Genomic DNA, 16,574 nt, shown 5'->3' on the forward strand with positions numbered 1-16,574 from the left:
AAACTATGGTGTGGGCAACATCTTAGGAAGTCCTTGTACCTCTCCCACACATCATACATGCTCTCATCATCAAACTGCACAAAAGAAGAAATATCATTACGCATCTTTGCAGTCTTACCAAGAGGAAAGTACTTATAAAGAAATTTCTCAGCAAAAGAACTCCAGGTGGTGATGGTGTTGGCTGGTAGGGACTGTAGCCATCTCTTTGCTCTATCCCTCAAGGAAAATGGGAATAGCCTAGGCCGAATGGCATCATCGCTAGTCCTATTTATTTTGAAGGTATCACAAATCTCCAAGAAATTCGCAATGTGGGCATTAGGATCTTCACTAGGTAAGCCCTCAAACTATACACTCTACTACACCGTCTGAATGACATTTGACTTAATTTCAAAATTCTTTGCTGCAACAGGTGGCCTTAATATACTAGTGTGTCCCCTCCAAGAAAGATCTAGCAAACTCATACATCATCCTGTTCGCTTCAGTGACATTGTTGTTGTCGTCTCCCATGTCTACTGGTGTATGGACAGGAATCTCAATCTACTTCTCCTCTTCCACATCTAATCGCTTCTTCAGCTGCCTGAGGTATTGCTCTGGTTCAGGCAGAGGTTCTACTTGTCCAGGATTAGAACTCCTGGTAATAAACTACATGAAATGAACAAGGCAGGAATAAACCACTGAGGAGGATGCAGTTGGAGGCTTCTGATCATTGTATACATCGCTGGTGTTTCATATCCGCAGATGTGGGTGAGATTTGATGACAACAGGGTTCTGATGCCAGCCCGGTCCAAGCGTCTAACACGAGGGCTGCGGTGCTTGCATACATTCTTGGCTAGGACCATCAACGGCAGGGGGAGATAGTGGTGGTGTAGTTACCCAGTAGGACTGTTTATACTTTCGGCATACATGCACCAAGCACCAATCGACATGGGGTGCTTATGGCCGAGACGGATCGATTGCGCAACTGTGACTCAAAGAAGGTATTTTTCTATTTTGGGACTTACATTACTCGACTGGCTAGGAGCTTAAGAGTTTTGGAGGAATCGATACCATATTTAACAGAGTTGGGGGTGATGGAAACGTTGGGACTTCCCCAGATGGTTAGTATGGGGATGGTGACTCGTAGGCAGGGTCCGCTAGGACCGAGTATAGGCGAGGAATGCTCTCTTGGCGGCCTTTCGGAGAGGAGCGACCTGCCCCACGAGCCCATGGTACACAGGATGTCCCACCTTCTTTTGATATTCCGGAGTCTTCCTCCAGACCGTCTACTTCAGCTCCTTCTGGGTCTTCTTCAGCTGTTTTAGGAGTCTCCCCAATTGAGTTTAGAGAGCTGCAGCTTAGAGTGCAGAGGTTGGCAGAGGAGCAGCAGCAGCATTTCATTCGACAAGAGGCTTTTCAACAGGACCTTTTACAGTGTCAGGCTGAGTTTCAGAGCCAGATGATGGCTCAGTTTGAGAGGCAGAGGGCTATGCTTCAAGCCCTGATTGAGCAGGGAGGTAGGTTAGAGGCCTCTATGGCCAATGACATGTTTGATGATATTTTTGCTACAGACTTTGCACTGCACATCCGCAGGCCGGGTTCCGAGCGAGCCATTTTGACATCCTCTAGCAGATGATCTAGCTGGCCTCCCTATCCGGTGAGCACCCTTCAACACGGCTGACGAGCCTCCTATTAATGCTGCTCCTGCTGATCCACCAGCTCCTGCATGTGACACTACTTCCGATCCTCAGAGAGCAGCCACTCCTCCACCACAGACCAGCCAGCGCCTTGATATACCTGCTAATGCACCTCTTTTCACTCCGGAGCCATAATCAGGGCAGTATTATATTTTTTTCCTTTTTCATTTCATATATTTTGTACACTGAGGACAGTGTGTCCTTCAAGTGTGGGGTGGTGATATCAATATATACTTGCTTTCATGTTCTATTATTTTGTATATGAAATTCAGATCCTTTTCTAGTGTATATATCGCATTTCATTTATTCCATCTCAGTTATTTGTTTATTCTTTGTGCAATTTTTTGTAAAATTTTGAAAATTTTTCACTTTGTTTCGATGCTCTTACTGTTGACTTGCTTTTGAAATCCTGTTTATGTCCATGTGATCGGGTAAAACTGATAGTGTTGAGTCTTGTGGAAGAATGTAAGATAATTAGTTTGAGTTTTACACTAAGTTGCTTTGGTTTATTTAATTCTGTTTTGATGATTTTTGTTTGGAACTTGAAAGGATCACTTCCCTCTTCCTTTCATTGATCATATATAAGAGAGATTGGCAGGACAATTCTTTTACTATTTTCTTGATGGCTTTTCAGGTTATTTTCATATTCTAATTGCACCTAAAGACCAAGAGAAGATGACTTTCACCTGCCCCCACCGGACTTTTGCTTATAAACGAATGCCTTTTGGTCTATGCAATGCGCTAGCTACGTTTCAGCGGTGTGTGATTGCCATTTTTGATGATATGATTGAGGAGTCGATGGAGGTATTTATGGGTGACTTCTCTATTTTTGGTAATTCCTTTTCTCACTGTTTGGCAAATTTAGAACGCATGTTGGCTAGGTGTATTGAGGCTAACTTGGTGCAGAATTGAGAGAAGTGTCATTTTATGGTGAGAGAGGGAATTGTTCTAGGGCATAAGATTTCACATGCAGGGATGGAGGTTGATAGAGCTAAGATAGAAACCATATCTAAGCTGCCAACCCCTAGTTCTGTTAGGGCTGTTAAGAGTTTCTTAGGCCATACTGGTATCTATAGAAGGTTTATTAGAAATTTCTCTAAGATTGCTAGGCCTCTCACTCAATTGCTAGTTAAGGATGCACCTTTTGTTTTTTATGATGCATGTTTATCTTCTTTTGAGTTATTGAAGAAACTATTAACCACAGCCCTTATCATGGCTTCACCTGATTGGGGCCTACCCTTTGAGCTAATGTGTGATGCTAGTGATTATGCAGTTGGAGCTGTACTTGGATAGAGGTTTGATAAGAAGTTCCAACCCATTTATTATGCTAGCAAGACTTTTACAGGAGCCCAGGAGCATTATACTACTACAGAGAAGAAGTTGTTGGCTGTTGTTTATTATGCCTTCGACAAATTCAGATCATACCTCGTCTTATCAAAGACCATCATCTTCACTGACCATTCAGATTTGAGGTATTTGTTTAATAAGCATGATGCTAAGCGAGATTGATCAGATGGATTTTATTATTACAGGAGTTCAACATTGAGATCAGAGATAAGAAGGGCGTAAAAAATTTGGCAGCGGATCACTAATCAGACTAGAGAATCCGAGCTTGGAAGCACTTGATGGGAGCACGATAGATGATCGATTTCCATAGGAGCACTTGTATTCATTGAAGGTATATTATGATCCTCCTTGGTTTTTTTATTATGCTAACTACCTTGTGGCTCCCTCAGTGCATAAGAAGAAGAAACTAGAAGCTAAATATGAATAAATAAAATAAAGAATGATGAATAAACTAAAATCAAATCATGAACTAGAGAGGAGTTGATTGGTCAACAACTTTCCTAGACCTAAATTTTATGAGCCAGCTTAAAAACCAAGAGGAAATTCACATGGGCCTACCTAATAATACTCCGACCCAAATTTCTTTATTAAATGCATTCCAAACATCATTCTTGCTTTTATTATGCTTGGATTAATTGAAAACAACAGGATTTCTCACGATGGTGCAAATCCTGAATCTAAATATTTAGGCATGCCTCAATATTCGGTCTTTCGTCTTTCCTCCAAAAGATTCCTCTACGATCATTCGGAGAATGATATCATATTCGATTCGCCAATTTTCTTTCTTCCCATTTGTCCAAGCATTGGATCGGTGCCTATGATTGCCGCTTCCATGTGCTTTGACTCAACACTCGTGTTTATGCTCGCCAAATAAAACAAAACCATCAAACTAAACATAGATTAGAAAGGGATGAATAAAAGAAATGAAGAAATGAGAACATAGGTAGGATTTTACTCCTTATGCCACAAGTATTGCCATAAGGAATCATTGGAACGCATTTAACAAGCTTGATCAATGGCATTGGGGCTCAGCTTGATCATCAAGCAGGATGAGATGTAAATCTAAGGATGTAAGCGAGTGTTTTGATGCTTGGGACTCTTATAATGAAGTAATTTGGGTTGAAGTGTTATTACATAGGCCCACATGAATTTTCTCTATCTTTGTTAAGCTGGCTCATAAAATTTGGGACTACGAGAGTTATTGACTAGTCAACTCCTCTCTAGTTTTTGAATTGACTTTAGTTTATTCATCTTTTCTACTTTATATATTCATATTTAGCTTCTAATTTCTTCTTCTTATTGAATAAGGGCTTTCGCACTATGAAAATCGCATGAACTGAATATTTTAGGCTAGTGCGCATATTATTCAAGTCTTCTACCTTGCGGGAAATCAAGATATGGGTTCGTTGAAGAACTTTGCAGACTTATCAATGCTCGTGCTAGAGAACATAGACTTATCGCTCATGTTCTTTCTTTGTTTTGTGTGTTCTTTATTTACCCTTATGTTCAAATCAATTCGATTTGATCCCTACGCTTAGCCGTATAGAAAAGAACAAAGAACTTGTGATTTTTTTCCTTATCGGACCTAAAATCCTACTTATGTTATTATTTTATTTGTTTCTTTTGTGCCTCTCTTTCTAATCTCTATCTAGTATAATGGTTTGGAAAAATAAGCACCTCCAATGCTTGGAAAAATGCAAAGAAAGAAAATTACTTCATCGAGTATTGATATCATTCTCTATATGATCTCAGATATCTTTTGTAGGAAGGACAAAATGATAAGAATGGAGGCAAGTGTAAATATTTTGATTCAATACTTGCTCTATTGGGATCTCCATCATTTCTTATTCTTCTAGGCATAAGGACTTTTGATGACACATGGATTGGTGTAAGTAATCATGGGAACATAATTGACAAGTTTGACTAGTGGCATTGGGGCTTAGCTTGATGATCAAGCAGGACGAGACGTAAATCCACGCGCATAAGTGGCAAATCATGTTGCTTTTTATTGATCCAATCGCAATACAAGTGGGAATGTGAGCATTTTGATGTTAGGGGCGCATATAATGATGTAATTTGCATCATATTTTTATTAGGTAGGCCTATATGAATTTACCCTTGTTTTCGTTAAGCTAGCTCAGAAAATTTGGGACTACAAGAGTTTTTGACCAGTCAACTCTTCTCTATTTCTTGATTTGACTTTAGTTTATTCATCTTTCTTTATTTAAATATTCATATTTAGCTTTTATTTAAAGGCTTTTGCATTATTAAAACCGCATGCAACTGAATACTTGACGCTAGTGAGCATATTATTTCAATTCTCTACCTTGCGAAAAAACAAGTTATGGGTTCTTTTAAGAACTTTGCGAACTTATCAACACTCACATTGGCGAACATAGATTTATCACTTAAGTCCTTCCTTTCTTTCGTGTTCTTTTTTTACCCTCGCATTTAAATCAATTCAATTTGATTCTTATGCTTAGTCGTATGGAAGAGAATAAAGTAATTTAGTTTATTTATTTTTATTTATTTATATATCATATTTAGCTTCTAGTTTCTTCTTCTTATAGAATAAGGGCTTTCACACTATAAGAACCGCATGTAATCGAATACTTGATGCTAATGAGTATATTATTTCAGTTTTCTACTGTGTGGGAGAAAAAGTTATGGATTCTTTAAAGAACTTTGCAGACTTATCAGGTGTCGCACTAGCAGACATAGACTTATCACTCATGTACTTCCTTTCTTTTATGTTCTTTTTGTACCCCTATGTTTATAAAAATTCTATTTGACCCTTATGCTTAGTGTTATGGAAGAGAACAAAGAACTTTTGATTTCTTTCCTTATCGAATATGAAGTCCTACCTATTTTCTCATTTTGTTCATTTCTTTTGATCCTCTTTTGTCTAGTATGATGGTTTGGTTTCATTTGGGGAGCGTAAACATGACTGTTAAGAGAAAGCACGTGGAAGCACCACTCATGGGTACCGACCCAATGCATGGACGAATGCGGAGAAAGGATATTAGTTGACCAAATATTGATATCATTCTCTGTATGATTCCAGAAAAATCTCTTGGAGGAATAAAGGAACATCGAGAATTGAGGCACGCCTAAACATTCCGATAAAAGATTTGTTGCATTGGGATCTCCATCATTCCTTGTTCCTCTAGGCACAAGGATTCCTAATGACACAAGGATTTTCATAATGAATCATTGGAATGCAATTGACGAGTTAGACCAGTAGCATTAGGGTTTAGCTTGACGATAAAGCAAGACGAGATGTAAATTCACACGCATAAGGGAGAAATCATGTTGTTTTCGATTAATCCAAGTGTAATACAAGCAAGAATGCAAGCATTTTGATGTTTGGGATGCATATAATAAAGTAATTTAGGTTGGAGTGTTATTATGTAGGTGCATGCAGATTCTCCATTATTTTTATGAAGCCGTCTCTTAAAATTTGGGACTACAAGAATTGTTGACCAGTCAACTCCTCTCTAGTTCTTAATATTACTTTAGCTGTACGGAAGAGAATAAAGAATTTGTGATTTCTTCCCTTATTGAGCATAAATTGTAAGCATACACTTTATATGCTTGTATTTATTTCTTGTTGAGAGTGCCGATTACTGTCTTTACTTTTAGAACTTGCTCGGTAATGCTTATGAGGGCCATAAGGAAAGTTTAATACTTTGGTATGATAGAGGCACTCAGGTTTTTCATTCTAGCCAAATAGCCTTCATTCGTTTATTGATTCTGTAGATAACCCCCTCTTTCACCATTTTCTATCATATTCCATTACCACTTAGTTTTATTCTGCCTTGGGTTATGATTTTGCACATGAGTTGTTTTATTGGGAATTTTTGTCTTGGGAATAGCTTTGGAATCTTGTAGCAGCTTACTTCAATCCAAAAAGAAATTCACTGTATTATGTGAATGTTCTTCCCTTATGAAAAAAAAGAAAAAAAAAAGAAGAAAAATATATAAAAAGAAGAATAAAAGGGAAAGGTGATGAAAAGAAAGAAAGTAAGTGAGCTAAACATTTTGACTTGATTCCTATTTCCCACCTTGGACTACTATCCATTGTTTACCCCTTGTGATTATTGTGACTTGTGTGCAGGTCATGTATTTCATTGTAGAACACTATAGGTTCAACTCTGACCAAATTTACCTACCCTTACCTAATCCCCATTACAACCTTTATAAAGACCTCTTAACATGGTTGTTGACTCTCCATAAGTGGTAGGAGTAGGATTTAAGAGCAAGCATATAGTAAGTAAGGCCGTAGTTGATGCATTGAGCGATTAAACACTACCCTTTAAACACTTTGAGTGATTTAGAGTGAATCTGGTGAGGAGTTGGTTCTGAATAATTTCGTTGAGACAGTATTGTGTGAATTATTGGCATCTTGGTTGTGATACTTGAATTGATTATTTCTTTTCTTTTTGTTTGACTTATGCTTGTTAAGGATATGTGCAGGAGCTCTCTAGCTTGTCTATCAGTTTAAGTATTGTTTCTTAGTGGCTTATTTTCCTTATTTTACTTTTGATTGCTTGAGGACAAGCAATGAGCTAAGTGTGGGTTTATTTGATGTGCGTAAAATACACACATCTAAATGGGGTTTTTAAGATTGATTTTATGGATATTTGGATGTGAATTGGTCTCAACACTCACCCTATACGTATGTTTGTGTGCATTAGGTCCAAAAGAAGTCAAAGAATGAAAAAGGAAAGAATTGGAGCATAGTTAGACGTCAAAGCTGCCGAAACGAGCTAAGTACGAGCATGAGGAAGCTGAACATGGTCGTGTTCTCAACATGGTCACAAACACAGGCCGTGTTACCAACACGAGGACCAAAACGGCCGTGTTGGACATCAAAGAAGAAGTAGATCTTATGGAGCACGGCCACAGAGAGTAACACAGCCAGGAACACCAGACCGTGTTCTTAACACGGCCAGGGACACGGCCGTGTTGGAGGCGACAGGGGGTATTAATTAAAAGAACGAAGAGAGGAAAAAAAAGACGAGGCTAGGGTTAAATGTCCCAAACCCTAATATTTCTCTCTCTAAGGGTTTTCTGAGCTGATACCAAGAGAAAAGGAGACTTGGATCAAGGTCTCAATCGGATTCCCTTTAAAGATCGAAGATTGGGCGAGGTTCGTCGATTGATTTTCAAATCGAGCAAGAGGAACAAGAATCGATTCAATTGGAGCAAAAGGATTTAGGGCTGTTTACTCTCATCCAAGGGTGTAATCGGGTTTTCTCTACCTTTGCTTATTGTTGTAATTGAATTCTTATGTATTTTGAGAATGAACATGATTAGCTAGATTGATTAAATCCATTGGGATTTCTTTACTATGTTGGCTTGATATTATATTGTTGGATTGTTTGAGTTGGTTTTGTATTCTTCTTGTTTTCAGTATTAATAAGATAATGCATTATTCATGAGACGTTGTGAATTGTGATGTTTAGATTGCTTTATAAGATTGAGAAATCTGTTTGGCAATTGGAATTTTGAATAGCAAGAACTGGTTAATAATCACTTAGAGATAAGGATAATTAACTAGCCGGATTAAGAATTAACAAAGCTTAATAGAGGCAGATTAAAGCTTAATGCTAATTTAAGAATCAATCGTTAGGAAGAGATTCCAACTTTAGGTTATTAGGTTTAGGAATTTGGTTATCTCGAGAGAGAAACCGAATTCGTTTAAGAATTCGTCCATGGGTAGCATAATTAGACTCACCGATCCTTTATCTTTTGTTTGTTTGCCAACTAGCTTAGATTCCCTTTGTCTTTATCTTCTTGCCTTAGTTATTTCGTTTATCAATCACTCTTGCATCTCCCTTAGGACTTAGCTTGTAGCTATTAGTTAGTTTAAAATTATTTATCGCTAATTTTATGTTAATATAACAAAGAACAAAGGAGTAACTCTAGGCTTTCACTTTCCCAAGGAGTACGACCTTGATACTCGCCATTAGTGCTAGACTGCATCGATAGGTACACTGCCTTAGATTGTAGCTAACACGAGTAGCACCCATCAAAATTATTATGAAATTCTTAAAAGGCAAGATCCGCAAAAAATGACTATAATATTGGTCTTGATAATAAGATTGGACTTTCATGTTTCTTTTGAAATATTCATAATGACCTTAGACTATTTTAAAAATATTGCTCTTAGACTCTCTCATTTATCTTTAACTATTAAGTCCAATAATTGAAAGCATAAGGCCATAAATACTTGTTGAGAGTTTCTTTTAAAAGGATACAAATAAAAGAACTTATATTTGTTCTTTAAAGTGTAGCAGAAAAAAAGGGAAACAATAAGGCAGTGTTAAGAGTGGACAACAAGCATCGGAACCTAGAAAAACAAAGAATACATACTTAAAAAATTGAAAGGCAATAAATAAATTTACTTGTTTACACCAATCACTAAATAACATGTTTATGCATTTAGAGTACAAAATTAAAAAGTCAAAACAAATGAAAAAAATATTAACCTACTATTGATGGGTTGGTATTTGGTAAACCTATTATTAACAATATAAACCTGCCTACCAACATAAGTAATTAAGTTTCACCGATCATCCAATACAATATAGGAGTCAAAGAGGATCAACCAAAAAAAATATCTCAACAAATTAACAAAAAATAAAGATATTAAGCTAAAATGAAGAAACTTGATTATAATCATATCTACCAATAATCAATAAGGTGGCAAGTTACTTGCCTACATCATCAGTTTCTAAAGACTCATTAACACAACTATTAAAAATGAAAGAAAGAAAAGGAGCCTAATTTGTATTTCTTACCTCCCTTCTAATAGTGATAATAATAATAACAATAATAATAATAATAATACTAATAATAATAATAATAATAATAATAATAATAATAAATAAATGAATAACATTTGAGAAATTTATTGCTCGAGCTCAATTTAAATTTCTTGTCTCTCATTTATATTTAACTATTAAGTCAAATAATTGAAAGCATAAGGTCTTTTAAAAGAACACAAATAATATATTTGTTCTTTGAAGTGTAGAAATAAAAATAAATAAAAAGAGGAAACAACAAGGCAGTAGTTAAGGGTGGACAATAAGCATCAGAACCTAGAAGAATAAAGAACGCATACTTAAAAAACTGAAAGGCAATAAATAAAATTACTTATTTACACCAATCACTAAATAACATGCTTATGCATTTAGTTACAATATTAAAAATTAAAAACAAATGAAAAAAATATTAACCTGCCTATTGATAGGGTTGGAATTTGGTAAACCTATCATTAACAATATATACCTGCCTGCCAACATAAGTAACTAAGTTTCACCGATCATCCAATACAATCTAGGAGTCAAAGAGGATCAACTAAAAAAATGTCTCAAAAGATTAAAAAAAAAAGAAATTAAGCTAAAATAAAAATACTTGATTATAGTCATATCTACCAATAACCAATAAGGTGGCAAGTTACTTGCCCATATCATCAGTTTCTAAAGATTCATTAACACAACTATTAAAAGAGAAAGAAAGAAAAAGAGCCCAATTTATATTTATTGCCTCCCTACTAATAGTGATAATAATAATAACAATAATAATAATAATAAATAAATAATAAATAATATTTGAGGAATTTATTGCTTGAAGTCAACCATCTCTATCATCCTTCTCTTTCGTCATTCTCTCCTAAATTGTTACATTCAAGATCAACAATAACCAAATTATTTTTTGTTTTTAAGAAATTAAACGAAAGTATCAAGTTTTATTTCTATTTAAAGTAGCTTTTTGCACAAAACGAAAAAAAATATTATGAAAGATATTTCAAGAAAATTAACTAACCTACACCAACTATGAGGGGTGAGATAGGCGGCGGTGGGGCATGACAGGTCACGCCGGTTAGAGGTGCGAGAAAGGGGGATGCAGGAAGAGTGCATTTTCTGTAAGTGAGAAGGGGAGGAAGATGAGGAAATTAAGGAAGAAAGGAGAATTATGGTTATTTGAGGAACAAGGTTACTATAATTAAAACGACGGAATTTTGGTTTAAAGTGTATACAATTTGTAAAAGTTAGCGACAAAGATTATATGAAATTAGTGACGGTTTGAAAAATCATACCTAATTAATGTAGAAAATTATACAAATTTACATATTTAACGACAAAAATAAAATAGTCAGTAAATTAAATTTTTTATAAGAATTTAGGAATGGTTTGACAATTTAGCGATAATTTCATTTAAAATAAATTGTAAGAATTTATATATTTAGCAACAAAAATAACATAGTCGGCAAATCAATTTCTTTTCCATGAAATTAGCGACGGTTTGCATTATCATATGTAATTTCAAGTAAAAAAAATTATAAGTTATATATTTAGCAAAAAAATATAATAGTTGGTAAATCATTTTTTACATGAAATTAGTGACAGTTTGAAAAATCATCACTAATTTCATTTAAAAATTGCAAGAATTTATTTATTTAGCTACAAAACTAAAAATAGTTAGTAAATTTTAGCAATTAGTTTAGCGACGGCTCATTATAGTCGGTAAATGTTATTTCTATATCACCGGTAATTAGTTGCTAAATTATGGCACTAAGAGATGGTGACTTAATTACGGATAGTGCTATCATTTTCAGTAAATATCTGTCACAAAATAGTCGGTAAATTCATCGGTACGCAAATAAAAGTTTTATTTGGGAAAACCATAGGTGAAAAGTCGGTACTTTTACTAGCGTACCTACTAACCGAAATCCATCAATAATTTTGAGTTGGTAAATTGCAACTTTCTTGTAGTGTGTGCCTCTCTTTCTAATTTCTGTCTAATATGATGGTGTGGTTTTATTTGGAGAGCATAAACATTAGCGTTGAGCGAATGCGCATAGAAGCGTCAATCGTAAGCAGCGATCCAATGCATGGACAAATGCGAAGATAGAAAATTAGTTGATCGAGTATTGATATCATTCTCCGAATGATCACGAACGGATATTTTGGAGGAAAGAGTGAACAACGAGAATTGAGGTACATCCAAATTTTCTTATTCATGATTTGTACCATTTGGATCTCCTTCATTCCTTGCTCCTCTAAAGATGAGGACTCCTGATGACATAAGGATTGGCGTAAGGAATCATGGGAATGCAATTCATAAGATTGATCGGTGACATTAGGGATCACTTGATGATCAAGCAGGAAGAGACGTAAAACTATGCGTGTAAGGAAGAACTCATGTTATTTTTTATTAACCCAAGCATAATACTAGCCATAATTCGAGCGCATATAATAAAGTAATTTGGGTCGGTGTGTTTTTAGGTAGGCCTATGAGAATTTACTTTTGTTTTTGTGAAGTTGGCTCATAAAATTTGAGACTACGAGAGTTGTTGCCCAATCAAGTTGTGGGAATTTCAGATTTCTACCTTGTAGGATATCAAGTTATGGGTCCTTTCAAGTAAGACGAGATGCAAATCCACACGCGTGCTTTGACTTTTGGGACACATATAGTGAAGTAATTTCTACCGAAGTATTATTAGGTAGGCCCATGCAAATTTCCCTTTGTTTTCATTAGGCTAACTCATTAAATTTGGAACTACGAGTGTAATTCACCAGTCAACTCCTTTATGGTTCTTGATTTGACTTTAGTTTATTTATCTTTCTTCTTTATTTATTCATATTTAGCTTGTAGTTTCTTCTTCTTATGGAATGAGGGTTTTCGGACTATGAATACGCATGGAACTGAATATTTGAGGCAAGTGAGCATATTATTTCAGTCTTATGGGTTCTTTCAAGAACTTTGCAAACTTATGAAGACTCAAGCTAGCGAACCTAGACTTATTTCCCACATCCTTTCTTTCTTTTGTGTTCTTTGTATACCATTGTCTTTAAATCATTTCAATGTGATCCTTATGTTGGCCATATGGAAGAGAATAAAGAACTTATGATTTCTTCTCTTATCAAATATGAAATCCTAGCTACGTTCTCATTTTGTTCGTTTCTCTCTTTCGAGATGTAAATCCACACTTGTAAGGAATAATTATGTTATTTTTGATTAATCCAAGCATAATACAAGCTGGAATGCAAGTCTTTTGATGTTTGGGATGCATATAATTAAGTACTTTGGATCAGAGTGTTACTAGGTATGCCCATGCAAATTTCTCTTTATTTTCATTAAGCTCGATCTTAAAATTTAGGACTACGAGAGTTGTTGACCAGTCAACTTATATCTAGTCTTTAATATGATTTTAGTTTATTCATCTTTCTTTATTTATTTTTTTCATATTTAGCTTCTCTAGTTTCTTCTTCTTATGGAATGAGTGCTTTCATACTATAAAAACTGCATTCAACTAAATACTTGAGGCTAGTGAGCATATTATTTTAGTTGTCTACCTTGTGGAAAATCAAGTTATGAATTCTTTCAAGAACTTCCCGACTTATCAAGACTCATGCTTACGAACATAAACTTATTGCTCAAGTCCTTCCTTTCTTTTGTATTCTTTATCTACCTTCGTGTTTATAAAAATTCTATTTGATCCTTACGCTTAACCATTTAGAAGAGAATAAAAAAGTTGTGATTTCTTTCCTTATCGAATCCGAAGTCCTACCTATGTTCTCATCTTGTTCGTTTTTTTGTATCTTTTTGTCTAGTATGATGGTTTGGTTTTATCTAAGGAGCATAAACACGATTATTCAGTGAAAGCGCATGGAAGCGGCAATCATGGACACTGATCCAATACATAGACGAATGTGAAGAAAGAAAATTAATGGATCGAGTATTCATATCATTCTCTGAATGATCATTACAAATCTTTAGGGAAAAGAGGGAACGATGAGAATCAAGGCACAAAAAAATATTCTAATTCAGGATTTACCCCATTAGGTTCTCCATCATTCCCTATTCCTCTAGGCATGAGGACACATGATGACAGAAGGATTTGTATAAGAAATCATAGAAACACAATTGATAAGCTTGACCGATGGCATTAGGGCTTTGCTTTAAGATTAAGTAGGATAACATGTAAATCCACACTCGTAAGGGAGAAATCATAATGTTATCAATGAATCCAAGCATAATATAATCAGGAATGCGAGCTTTTTTAGTCTTTAGGATGCATATAATTAAGTAGGCCCACATGAATTTTCCCTTGTTTTCGTTAAGGTCGTTTATACAATTTAGGATCTTCCTCATTCATTGTTCTTTAAGGCACGAGGACTCTTGATGACATAATTATTACAGTAAAGACTGGTTAACCACTCTCGTATTCCCATATTTTATGACCCAACTTAATAAAAACAAGGGAAAATTCGCGTGAGCCTACCTAATAACACTCTGATCCAAACTACTTCATTATATGTGTCCCAAAGATCAAAACACTAGCATTCTCACTTGTATTATGCTTGGATCAAAACATGGTTTCTCTTTTATGTGCGTGGATTTATGTTTCATCCTGCTTGATCATTAATCCCCAATGCCACCAGTCAAGTGTTTATAATTGCATTCCCATGATTCCTTATGTCTATCCTTGTGTCATCAATAGTCCTCGTGCCTAGAGGAATAAGGAATGATGGAGATCCTAATGGTGCAAATCATGAAGTGAAATATTTGGGCATGTCTCGATTTCTCGGCGTTCCCTATTTCCTCTGAAAGATTCATCGGCGATCATTCGTAAAATGATATCGATACTCGATTGATTAATTTTCTTTCATCGCATTTGTCCAAGCATTGTATCAGTTTCTATGATTGTCGCTTCCATGCACTTTAACTCAACACTCTTATTTATGCTCGCCAAATAAAACCAAACCATTATATAAGACATAGATTAGAAATAAAAGAATAAAAGAAAAGAACAAATGAGAACATAGGTAGGATTTCAAATTCGATGAGGAAAGAAATCACAAGTTCTTTTGATACAAACCAAACTAGCATAACGAATCCTACTCCAAGAAGGAATTCTAATCCAACAAGGAGTCCTGACTCCACTAGGAATCCTAATCCAGTAAGGAGTCTTGATGATATTAGGAGTTCAAGCAACAAAAGGAATCCTAATTCAACTAGGAGTTTTGGTTCGATTCAAATTGCATATCAATGAGCTTATCCAACACATTTGGGCTAAGGACATATCAAGGCTTGAATAATTAGGTTTAAGTTCAAGGCTCATTAATCTAATTCAGTTTATTGGGCTTGAATGACTCTAATCGGGCATAAAAAGAGCAAATAAGCTGAATTGGAGCATATGAAGACTCTAGGCCTAACTTGTGATACGAACCAAACTAGCACAACAAATCCTACTCCAACAAGGAGTCTTGATGATGCAAATCCTACAAGCTTAAAGAATCCTAATCCAACAAGGATCATGACTCAACTAGGAATCCTATTCCAGCAAGGAGTCCTGATGATAATAGTAGTTCGAGCAATGAAAGGAAATCTAATTCAACTAGGTATCCTAATTCAACTAGTCGATTCAAATTACAAGTCGATGAGCTTATCCAAGAAATTTGGGCTAAGGACACATCAAGACTTGAAGAATTAGATTTAAGTTCAAGGCTCATTAATCTAATTCAATTTATTGTTCTTGAATGAATCTAATTAGGCTTAAAAAGACCAAAGAAGTAGAATTGGAGCATATGAAAACTTTGGGCCTAACTTGGCTTATGTTTTGAGGCCCATTTATATGACTTATGTAAATTAGAGTTTTATGGCTTATTATAGGAGACCACACATGTATTTTAACCTAAATAGGACTTTGTTTTACTTATCTCTTTTTATTAGGAAGGTTATCCTTATCCTAGATAAGATATAAAACCTTATTAGTTAAGATTTAGGGTTTTCTAAGGCCTATATAAGGCTTATACGAATTTTGATGTAAAATTAAGTTGAATTTGAATGATAATTGGTATTTTTAGGTAGGCCCATGCGAATTTACCCTTATTTTTGTTAAGCTAGCTCATAAAATTTAGGAGTATAAGAGAATAAAGAACTTGATTGTTACACTTAGCCGTATCGAAAAGAGTAAAGAACTTGTGATTTTTTTCCTTATCAGATCTGATATCCTACCTATGTTCTAATTTTATTCATTTCTTATATGCATCTCTTTTAAAGGAAAGAGGGAATGATGTGAATCGAGGCACGATCAAATATCCCGATTCAGGATCAGCACCATTGGAGTCTCCATCATTCCTTATTCCTCTAGGCATGAAGATTCCTGATGACACAAGGATTACCATAAGGAATTATGGGAACGCAATTCATAAGCTTTACCAGCATTGGGGCATAGCTTGATGATCAAGTAAAATGAGACGCAAACCCACGCGCAAGATTTGATGTTTGGGACGCATATAATGAAGTAATTTCTACCAAAGTGTTATTAGGTAGGCTCATATAAATTTTCCCTTATTTTCGTTAAGCTAGATCATAAAATTTGGAACTATGAATGTTGTTCATGAGTCAACTCCTCTCTAGTTCTTAATTTAACTTTAGCTTATTTATCTTTATTTATTTATTCATATTTAGCTTGTAGTTTCTTCTTTTTATGGAATAAGGGTTTTCTCACTATGAAAACACATGCAATTGAATATT

At 35.2% G+C, this 16,574-nt stretch overlaps 1 non-coding gene across 1 annotated transcript; it reads left to right on the forward strand.

The window, feature by feature from the left end:
* On the forward strand, positions 1 to 104 carry LOC125369617. Its single transcript, XR_007215294.1, has one exon. It is a non-coding gene; the product is annotated as a small nucleolar RNA R71 (small nucleolar RNA).
* Positions 105 to 16,574: the final 16,470 nt, after the last annotated feature.

The sequence above is a fragment of the Ricinus communis genome, chromosome 3, assembly GCF_019578655.1.
Source record: "Ricinus communis isolate WT05 ecotype wild-type chromosome 3, ASM1957865v1, whole genome shotgun sequence".
NCBI lineage: Eukaryota > Viridiplantae > Streptophyta > Magnoliopsida > Malpighiales > Euphorbiaceae > Ricinus > Ricinus communis.